Here is an 11,435-nt window from a genome sequence, read left to right as displayed (position 1 = left end):
TTCCCAGGGGGTAAATAACAGTAGCAGTACCGTAGGGTAGGGTACGCCCATCAGCACTGATCATGTGATTTACTTGAACACTGAAGAGAAAACCAGAGATGAGAGAGAGAGGGCTAACGGCTGAGAGTTATAGCATGTTGGCTGTTGCTAAGACATTTGGGATGTACTGTGTAGTTGTTGCTGTGAGAGCTGATTGTAATGTTTTGTGTTAGTTTGTTGCTCAGAGAGTTTCTTTAATGTCCTGAGTTAGTTTTTTTTTTTTTCTCAGGTTTTGTTGTGAACCAGTTTGTGTTATTTTGTTTCATTTGTTCCCAAGGGGGAAGGGGAAGGCACCTAGGGAGTGCTTAGGCAAGAGGCCCGCGGGCATACATTACCCGTAGAAGTTAACTGTCTATGCACACTAGGAAAGACCTGGCGGACCATCCCTTGTATTTTGGTTAGTGCACCAGGTGGTGCTAGTTCAGTAAGCAGTGGGTAGGCAGGTAAGGTAGGAGAGGCGGGGCTTTGATATTTACTTTCTTTGCTTTGGTTCCGTCCAGCCCCTTTTCCCCCAAACTTACCGTGCGAAGGAATAAATTCCCTGTTAACGGTATTTCCTGCCTTTTGTCATCCTTCCTCACACCTAGAGTCCCATACCTCTTTCACACCACGGAGAGTTGAGTTGTAGCAGGGTGTTGCGTTCCCTCTTTCCGAGAGGAGTGCATAACAGTAGTGTATACAGGACATGTAGGGTAATGTAGGGTATACAGGACATGTAGGGTAATGTAGGGTATACAGGACATGTAGGGTAATGTAGGGTATACAGGACATGTGGGGTAATGTAGGGTATACAGGACATGTAGGGTAATGTAGGGTATACAGGACATGTAGGGTAATGTAGTGTATACAGGACATGTAGGGTAATGTAGGGTATACAGGACATGTAGGGTAATGTAGGGTATACAGGACATGTAGGGTAATGTAGGGTATACAGGACATGTAGGGTAATGTAGGAAGAGGAAGTTACATCCTGTGTTGACAGATGCACGCACTCCAAAGGAGGCTCCTATAGCTCCTCCCACCACACAGTGTATCTCTCCAGATAATCGCTCCAGACACCTTACCAAGCTCTGTTACTCCATCTCTCCCTGTTTCACAGAAATGAAACTCTCTCTCTCACACACATTAGGGTCATTAGTGTCTTGTGACAGTTTTAAGTGATCAGTGTGTGTGTGTGAGACAGTGTGTTGTGACAGCGTGTGTGTGACAGTGTGTTGTGACAGCGTGTGTGTGTGAGACAGTGTGTTGTGACAGTGTGTTGTGAAAGCATCAACCCACCCTACATAACAGGCTGACCCTGACAGTGTTAGTTTGGTTAATGGATAAAGCATCAACCCACCCTACATAACAGGCTGATCCTGACAGTGTTAGTTTGGTTAATGGATAAAGCATCAACCCACCCTACATAACAGGCTGATCCTGACAGTGTTAGTTTGGTTAATGGATAAAGCATCAACCCACCCTACATAACAGGCTGATCCTGACAGTGTTAGTTTGGTTAATGGATAAAGCATCAACCCACCCTACATAACAGGCTGATCCTGACAGTGTTAGCTTGGTTAATGGATAAAGCATCAACCCACCCTACATAACAGGCTGATCCTGACAGTGTTAGTTTGGTTAATGGATAAAGCATCAACCCACCCTACATAACAGGCTGATCCTGACAGTGTTAGCTTGGTTAATGGATAAAGCATCAACCCACCCCTACATAACAGGCTGATCCTGACAGTGTTAGTTGGGTTAATGGATAAACATCAACCCACCCTACATAACAGGCTGATCCTGACAGTGTTAGTTGGGTTAATGGATAAAGCATCAACCCACCCTACATAACAGGCTGATCCTGACAGTGTTAGTTTGGTTAATGGATAAAGCATCAACCCACCCTACATATCAGGCTGATCCTGACAGTGTTAGCTTGGTTAATGGATAAAGCATCAACCCACCCTACATAACAGGCTGATCCTGACGGTGTTAGCTTGGTTAATGGAACATCTCTTTCACCCTGTGGTTTCATTGCAGGAGAAACATCAAGTGTATTGGACCAGGTCTGATGCCAGGGTGTTGAATATACGCTGAAAGAATGGGAACACGATTGGGTTTGAAAAATAACTGGGTTTAAAAAAATAACTTGGGGCTGGTGTATTTTAACTACTGTCCTGTGACTACACACAGCATGCCAAACCTAAAATAACTCAAGAATGCCTTTTTTGGAAAAGGCAATAAACGACATGAATATATTATGATCTACTGTAAACCTGTAGGCCCATAGTATTCAGTAATATATTATTATCTACTGTAAAACCTGTAAACCTATAGTATTCAGTAATATATTATTATCTACTGTAAACCTGTAGGCCCATAGTATTCAGTAATATATTATGATCTACTGTAAACCTGTAGGCCTATAGTATTCAGTAATATATTATTATCTACTGTAAACCTGTAGGCCCTATAGTATTCAGTAATATATTATTATCTACTGTAAACCTGTAGGCCTATAGTATTCAGTAATATATTATTATCTACTGTAAACCTGTAGGCCTATAGTATTCAGTAATATATTATTATTTACTGTAAACCTGTAGGCCTATAGTATTCAGTAATATATTATTATCTACTGTAAACCTGTAGGCCCTATAGTATTCAGTAATATATTATTATCTACTGTAAACCTGTAGGCCTATAGTATTCAGTAATATATTATTATTTACTGTAAACCTGTAGGCCTATAGTATTCAGTAATATATTATTATCTACTGTAAACCTGTAGGCCCATAGTATTCAGTAATATATTATTATTTACTGTAAACCTGTAGGCCTATAGTATTCAGTAATATATTATTATCTACTGTAAACCTGTAGGCCCTATAGTATTCAGTAATATATTATTATCTACTGTAAACCTGTAGGCCTATAGTATTCAGTAATATATTATTATTTACTGTAAACCTGTAGGCCTATAGTATTCAGTAATATATTATTATCTACTGTAAACCTGTAGGCCCATAGTATTCAGTAATATATTATTATTTACTGTAAACCTGTAGGCCTATAGTATTCAGTAATATATTATTATCTACTGTAAACCTGTAGGCCTATAGTATTCAGTAATATATTATTATCTACTGTAAACCTGTAGGCCCATAGTATTCAGTAATATATTATTATTTACTGTAAACCTGTAGGCCTATAGTATTCAGTAATATATTATTATCTACTGTAAACCTGTAGGCCCATAGTATTCAGTAATATATTATTATTTACTGTAAACCTGTAGGCCTATAGTATTCAGTAATATATTATTATCTACTGTAAACCTGTAGGCCCATAGTATTCAGTAATATATTATTATTTACTGTAAACCTGTAGGCCTATAGTATTCAGTAATATAGGGTGTACAGGACATATAGGGTAATGCAGTGTATACAGGACATGTATGGTAATGAATGGTATGCATGACAAATCAAATCAAATTCAAAATTGTATTTGTCACATGCGCCGAATACAACAGGTGTAGACCTTACGGTGAAATGCTTACTTACAAGCCTTTAAACAAACAATGCAGTTTTAAGAAAGAATACCAACAAAACAAAACAAAAAACACTAAAATACAATATAAAATAATACGAAATAAAAATAACAAATAATTAAAAGAGCAGCAGTAAAAATAACAATAGCGAGGCTATATACAGGGGGGTACCGGTACCCAGTCAATGTGTGGGGGCACCGGTTAGTCGAGGTCATTTAGATAATATGTACATGTAGGTAGAGTTATTAAAGTGACTATGCATAGATAATAAACAGAGAGTAGCAGCAGTGTAAAAGAGGGGTGGGGGGCAATGCAAATAGTCCGGGTGGCCATTTGATTAGCTGTTCAGGAGTCTTATGGCTTGGGGGTAGAAGCTGTTAAGGAAGCCTCTTGGGATCTAGTACCGCTTGCTCGTGTGATAACAGTCACCGGCAGGGAATTTGGAACAATTTAAGTAAAAACACTTTAAAGCACCATTTAAGTAGTTTTATGGGTTATCTGTACTTCACTATTTATATTTTTTGACAACTTTTACTTCACTACATTCCTAAAGAAAATAATGTACTTTTTACTCCATACATTTTTCCCTGAAATATAAAATATATTACGCAAACCGGACGGTACCATTTTCTTGTATTTTATTATATTGGACGGATAGCCAGGGGCACACTCCCAAACACTTTTTGAAATGATTTGTACTTTTACTTTTGATGCTTAAGTATATTTAAAACCAAATACTTTTAAGACTTTTACTCAAGCTAGTAGACTTCTGACATAAAAGCCTAACATATTATGCAAATGAAGCTCCTGAAACAACAGCCCACTTCTCAGAATGTGGTAACTTTAGTCTATTTTGGAGAAACATCTGATAAAACTGAAACTGACGTGGATTCCTACACAGAACGAGTTAAGTGTGTAAAAGTCAACGACACTGGTCTTTCTGTGAAGCGTGTGATCAGTCATTGCGGTTTTACTCTAAACTTGAATGGAAGCGAAACTATGCAGATGGGGGTTTAAGTTGTAGAGTTGTGAAACTTTTGAGTGTAATGTTTACTGTTAATATTATTTATTATCTACTTCACTTGCTTTGGCAATGTTAACGTACGTTTCCCATGCCAATAAAGCCCTTCAATTGAAATTGAAATTGAAATTGAATTGAGAGAGAGAGAGAGAGAGAGAGAGAGAGAGAGCAGGCTGAAAGGATGATTAGATGAAGAGAGGGGGAAAGAGACAAGACAGACGTAGGTGGTTCCACCGTATGAATTGTGTCAGACGTGATGTGATGCCAATGTGTAGTAGTTGAAAGTTAGATGTCTGGTGTTGAACTTCCATTTAGGTTGTGTCTTTCTTGTTATTAAAGTCAATTAAAGCCCTTAAAAATGAATTATAATATAATAATAATATGCCATTTTAGCAGACGCTTTTATCCAAAGCGACTTACAGTCATGCGTGCATACATTTTTGTGTATGGGTGGTCCCGGGGAATCGAACCCACTACCCTGGCGTTACAAGCGCCGTGCTCTACCAGCTAGTGGACAGGGGAGGTACTGCGCTACGCCACATCACGGTTAGCAGGAAGGATTTCTTAGAAACGGCTGTTTAAAACGAAAGTGGAAGCGAGGTTTTACTGGAATCGCTAGTAGGTGGAGCTGGGTAGGTATCGGCTCCGGTCTGAACGTTTATTTAGCTCCTTATCAAACACCAGCCGACAGATGATCGAACCAACACGGAGAGAGAGAGGGAGAGGGCGTGAAAAAAATGTGGATATACTTTAACCGAATCACCAATTCTATACAAATCGGATGACCGACCGCGCCTTCTCTTGACTATTCTGGAAGTGTATTTGGTGATCACGAACCAGGAGGAATACCCGCTGGGATTCTGGCTAAAAACGGATTCAGCTAAGGAAAAGTGCCTCAGAAAAAATTGCATTGCACTCGTTTTGCAAAACGGTAAGAATATTTGAACATTGCAGCATATTATGGATTTGTAAAAAAAAAAAGGTGCATATTTGTGTTTTTTCCCCGCCCGTTTCGTCAAATAGATTTTAGTTTTGCAACATTGATTATTATTGTGCAATGAAATTGTCCCGTAATAAAGCAGCCTGACAATGCATCATTTTGACATGATAATTACATAGTCATAAAATACTTTTTTTTTTGCCCAGACAACAGTCAACATGACAAGCAGTATAATATATTCATTAAAAATATGATTCCCGTTTTGCTTTCTAGCGGTCAGGTTGTGCGGTTAGTTGACTGTGGGGGGCACTCAGCAGGGAGAGTGAATCGCCTATTATTATAGGACAGGATTCAAGTCCTTGAGTGGGCCAGGGCCAGTGAAACAGTTAAGTGCCATTTAACTACAGTACATTGAACAGCTTTAGGAGTTGTGATCCAGGCGGGGATGGGGATAGCTATGATGGGGAATGATTATAATCCAGGCTTGTTCTCTCAGCAACAATTCTCACTTTTTCAGGTTTGGACTTTTTTGACACAACATCAGTGGGCCTACCAGTTGGTTACACACCTCAGCTAGGGTTGTTTGGGCTTGGCCTAGTCAGCAACACAGCCCCGGTCCTTATGAGCAGACAGGCAGGCAGACAGACAGACAGACAGACAGACAGACAGGCAGAAAGGCAGACAGACAGGGAGGCAGGCTGACAGACAGACAGGGAGACAGACAGGCAGACAGACAGGCAGAAAGGCAGACAGACAGGGAGGCAGGCTGACAGACAGACAGGGAGTGAGGGAGGCAGGCAGGCAGGCAGGCAGACAGACAAGTAGGCAGACAGATAGGCAAGAAGGCAGACAGACAGGGAGGCAGGCTGACAAGCAGGCAGACAGACAGGGAGGCAGGCTGACAAGCAGGCAGACAGACAGGGAGGCAGCTGTAACGTTATGATCTTGTCGTTGACGTCTGATCAGTTGTCACAGCACTGTGTAAACTCAGTACAACAACTAGGCTACTGATGTAAAAAGGGCTTTATGAAATACATTTGGTAACTAACTTTAAACATCATTAGTTTATTGGACAAAACTAAAATGACGTGGAAACGGCAGAGAGGCATTTTCTAAAGACTTTCTTTATTTCAACAAATGATGGAAAACTGTGTTTTTCCAATAAAATGACTTTCAAGGATGCCGGAATTGCTTCCGCCTTGCTTTCCTGGTTGGCTGGCAAGTTTCACAGTTTTACCGGAGTGCAAGTTTCACCGTGGCGATACGTTGGCACATGAGAATTATTAGAATACGGCAAATATTAGTCAAATTATTGCGATCTATCCATGCTATCCATGTTAAGGAGCGCGGTTTTAGGCGGGGTCATGTTTCGGAGGAAGCATGACTTGACCTTCGCCTCTCCCGAGCCCGTTGGTCGGAGGAAGCATGACTTGACCTTCACCTCTCCCGAGCCCGTTGGTCGGAGGAAGCATGACTTGACCTTCGCCTCTCCCGAGCCCGTTGGTCGGAGGAAGCATGACTTGACCTTCGCCTCTCCCGAGCCCGTTGGTCGGAGGAAGCATGACTTGCCCTTCACCTCTCCCGAGCCCGTTGGGGAGTTGTAGTGATGAGACCAGATCGTAATTGGATATGACGAAAAAGGGGGGGGTAAAATACACTTAAAAAATATATATATATCATAATAATAATAATTGGTGTGACCTCATTATGTCCAGCAGTTTTTATTGATGCAAGATAGTTAAAGGTGCAATATGCAGAAATCGCTCCGCCATTTTACTAGTTGCTGAAATTCCAATAGTTTGCCTATTATCAGTTTATATGTGACAAAACAAGCAGTCATTGCACCATCTAAACCTCTGTGAAATATATTTTCCATAACAGTAAATGTAGTATTTTCAGCAGTTTTAAGCTGGTGGACAAAACCAAAAAGTACAAGAAGCAAAAAAACTAAACTTCACAACGGGAAGCATAGAAATAACACACATAGAACAGATCTACCGCTTCGTAGACTTGCTTTCAATGAGAATGACAGATCTACAATTCACATTTCTTACGTATTGCAGCTTTAAATGGAAACGCAACCATAGCAGGCAATTGTCACGTCGATTTTCTACGCAAAAAAAAAAAAACACTGGACAAGTTTAATGGAAACATAGCTACCTTCATAAGTAGTGGTCGTAGTCATCTAATGGTCTCCCTCTCTCCCTCCATCTCTCCCCCACCCCACTTTCTTCCCCTCCCTCCCTCTCTCCCCCCACCCCACTTTCTTCCCCTCCCTCCCTCCCTCCATCTCTCCCCCACCCCACTTTCTTCCCCTCCCTCCCTCCCTCCATCTCTCCCCCCACCCCACTTTCTTCCCCTCCCTCCCTCCCTCCATCTCTCCCCCACCCCACTTTCTTCCCCCCTAACTCCCTCCCTCAGGATGCCAGGGTACTGTGTAGCGATGGGAGAGGGTTGGGACCGCTCTCCCCTGTAGGATGGTCGCTCATAGCACTTTGGAAGAACAAGACACAACAACAACAACAACAACAACAACAACAACACCTTCATCATCACCACCATCACCTCCTAGATCCAGGGACACCTCCACCCTCCTCTCGACTCCGCACTCCGACCACCACGCAACCTCACCACCATCATCATCCTCATCATCATCATCATCAGTCCACCACTCCTCCCAGTCACACCGTCAGCAGCCGTCCAACCAGTGTGTGGCAACCCCTATCCCATTACCAGACCAGTTAGACCACCAGCCCCTCCCCACCCGGGTCCCAGTCTCCACCCACTTTCCTCTGTTCCGCTGCCAGGGAGACTTCCTGTTAATCACCCGGACGGCCTCCATGTTGGAGCGCTCCGGCTTCTACTGGGGCCCCCCTAGGAGTGGTGGAGGTAATTAAAAACAATACATATATCTATTTTATCTATCACCCCTTTCAGAGCCTGGTTCCTCTCGAGGTTTCTTCCTAGGGTTCCTGCCTTTCTAAAGGAGTTTTTCCCTAGCCACCGTGCTTCTACATCTGCATCGCTTGCTGTTTGGGGTTTTTTTTAGGCTGGGTTTCTGTATAAGCACTTTGTGACATCTGCTGTTGTAAAAAAGAGCATTATTAAAATACATTTGATTGATTGATAAAATGTTATTTATATAACCTTTTCACAACAATAATAGTCAGAAATTGCCTGAGAGGAACAGAGAGACGGCTGTCATTAAACGATTAAAAGTGCACATCCAGATTTCAATACAACTAGATTATATGAAGTTAAAGGAGAAGTTCATTTTTTTTTTTACAACCAAATCTCTATTTTTTTTAATGTAAACGGCATGTTATAGAAGGATCCAGACACCTTTTTTTGTTGTTGTGATTTCACATATTTTTGAGAAACTCATCCCAAACTGCAAATCACTGCCCTCATCCTCTCTGTGTAGTCTCTATTGGGGGGACCTTAAAAAAAAAACCCATTAGCTCCAGAATCACCAAAATATTATCCTTTTAGAAACGGCAAAGCTCTCAGTAATAGTGACGCAGGTCGTTAGATATATATATATATATATATGCCATTTAGCAGACGCTTTTTATCCAAAGCGACTTACAGTCATGCGTGCATACATTTTTTTTTTGTGTATGGGTGGTCCCGGGGATCGAACCCACTACCTTGGCGTTACAAGCGCCGTGCTCTACCAGTTGAGCTACAGAGGACGGATGTTGTACAAATTAAATTGTGTTAATTCCGAACTGTGTCCGTTATTGTCCATTTTGTTTGCGACTTGGACCATTTACATCAACAATTTAGATTTGGTTGTAAATTATTATTTTTTTTAAATAAAAAGACTTCTCCTTTGAACCTGAAGTATTCAACCTATTTGGGCCTTAGAACTTGACATATTTTAAACAGGAATTATTCATTTATTACATAACATTATATTTTTAAGTGTTTTAATTATTTCTAAATGTTACTGTTATCATCTGGGATCAAATGAACATCTTGTTTAATTGCATGTATTATTTTGAACTTAAATGAAACTCAATGAAATTCATTATTTATTGATTTGATATTTATTCTGTGTCCTCTGTTGTTCTTCCCCCCCAGGCTCACAGCCGACTGAAGGACGTTGCACGGGAACATTCTTGATCCGGGACAGTCGCAAGAAGGACGTCTTCTTCACGTTGTCCTACCGCGCGGCCAGCGGCCCCGTCAGCGTACGAATCATCTTAAAGGAACAGCACTTCAGCCTGGAAGGAAGTGAGCACTCCTTCCCCTGCCTCTTCGTCCTGCTGGAACATTACATCAATTCCTCGAAGAAAAGCCTGAGCGTTCCGTACAGGAAACAGCGCCCCACGCTCCAGGACCTGTGCAGGAAACGGGTCGTGGAGTCGTGCGGCGCGAGGTGGAGCGGGTCGAGAGGGTCCCCGTCAACCAAGTCCTGAAAGACTTCCTGTTAGAGTTCCCATACAGGATATGATGTCACAGGGGACGCCGTTGAGGCGGGACTTGGCTAACGGAGTTTCAGGACTAAAACGACTTGCATCGGGTTGGTACTGAAGGGTTTTGGGTTGGTTGCGTTGGAACTAGAGACCGGTCGTGGTTAGAAACACGGTCCTATTCTCTACAGTGCACTACGTTTGGTCAGGGTCAGAGGTCATAGTGAGCCATGTCACAGTTGGTCTCGGTTGGGTTTATCCGGTCGGTCCCTGGAGGATTTTAAGGACCGTGCGTGGACCACAACGACTGGTTATGGAGTGGCTGCATTAAAGAACCACTGGGGCGGTTGCGTTACGGTCCAGGCCGCTGACCGTGCGAGGTGGACAGTATGGCGGAGGTTAGGGTTAGTGGACCGGTTCTGCCATTCTAGGCAGGGCCGGGTTCGCTGTAGCAGAAGAACTGAGCCACAACAACAATACTTTACCGGCAATGTTTACAATGTTGTTTACAATGTTTACAGTCTTTACAATGTTCACAAAGACCAGGAATGTTTACGCTACACAATATCACAGTACTGTATGTATAACTGCGTACTCTCTGGTACTAACAGGTATAACTGTGTACTCTCTGGTACTAACAGGTATAACTGCGTACTCTCTGGTACTATCAGGTATAACTGTGTACTCTCTGGTACTAACAGGTATAACTGCGTACTCTCTGGTACTAACAGGTATAACTGTGTACTCTCTGGTACTAACAGGTATAACTGTGTACTATGTAGTACTAGATTCATATCTGCTGTGCAGACGTTCTCCTCTAGGAGTGTTTTAATGGATAATAAATGTGACGTGTGTATATATTTCAGCCTGTCTTCCTGTCGGTCTGTGCGTTGCTGTAAGACAATGGGAGTGACCTGAAGCCCGGAACAGATCTAGAGCCAGCTAGGTTACCTAAAGCAGGAAGTTACCTACACGTAACAGTTAAGCACAACCAGAGGGAGGTCAACTCACAGCTCTAGAGTGTGTGTGTGTGTGTGTGTGTGTATTGTGTGTGTGTGTGTGTGTGTGTGTGTGTGTGTGTGTGTGTGTGTGTCACTAAACTGATATGACTCATAGCGGTAGTTATTCATCAGTCACACAGACAGACAAAGTGTGTGTGAGGTTGCTGTGACAACGCTGGGTACAGTAGGTAACTGCGGTGACGCATCAAGGAGCCAGGTGGGCTGAGCTATGATAGTAAACGCTGTGTGTGTGTGTAGTGTGTGTGTGTAGTGTGTGTGTAGTGTGGTCTCGGTCTATTACCAGAAGTGGAGGGAAGTGAAGAATAGAGGTCTGTCAGTAAAATATGTTTCTGTCAGAGAGGCCAGCCTGTCTCGCCGTGTGTGTGTGTGGTTAAGTCAGAACAGCTCGTGATGAGTAATAGAAGGTGAAAGGTCGATAACCTCCATGTAAAAATCACACATCTGATTCGCAACGACAGGG

The 11,435-nt window shown here is 42.3% G+C and overlaps 1 long non-coding RNA gene and 1 pseudogene across 1 annotated transcript; both read left to right on the top strand.

Moving 5' to 3' along the window:
• The first annotated feature begins 5,157 nt into the window (after positions 1–5,157).
• Positions 5,158–10,043, top strand: LOC123488895 (annotated as a pseudogene).
• Positions 10,044–10,149: 106 nt separating this feature from the next.
• On the top strand, positions 10,150–10,818 carry LOC123488897. Its single transcript, XR_006660329.1, has 2 exons — positions 10,150–10,564; positions 10,625–10,818. It is a non-coding gene; the product is annotated as an uncharacterized LOC123488897 (long non-coding RNA).
• The last annotated feature ends 617 nt before the right edge of the window (positions 10,819–11,435 follow it).

The sequence above is a fragment of the Coregonus clupeaformis genome, unplaced genomic scaffold (assembly GCF_020615455.1).
Source record: "Coregonus clupeaformis isolate EN_2021a unplaced genomic scaffold, ASM2061545v1 scaf2554, whole genome shotgun sequence".
Classification (NCBI taxonomy): domain Eukaryota; kingdom Metazoa; phylum Chordata; class Actinopteri; order Salmoniformes; family Salmonidae; genus Coregonus; species Coregonus clupeaformis.
The sequence above is the reverse complement of the archived record's forward strand: the minus strand, read 5'-3'. Positions and strand labels throughout refer to the sequence as shown.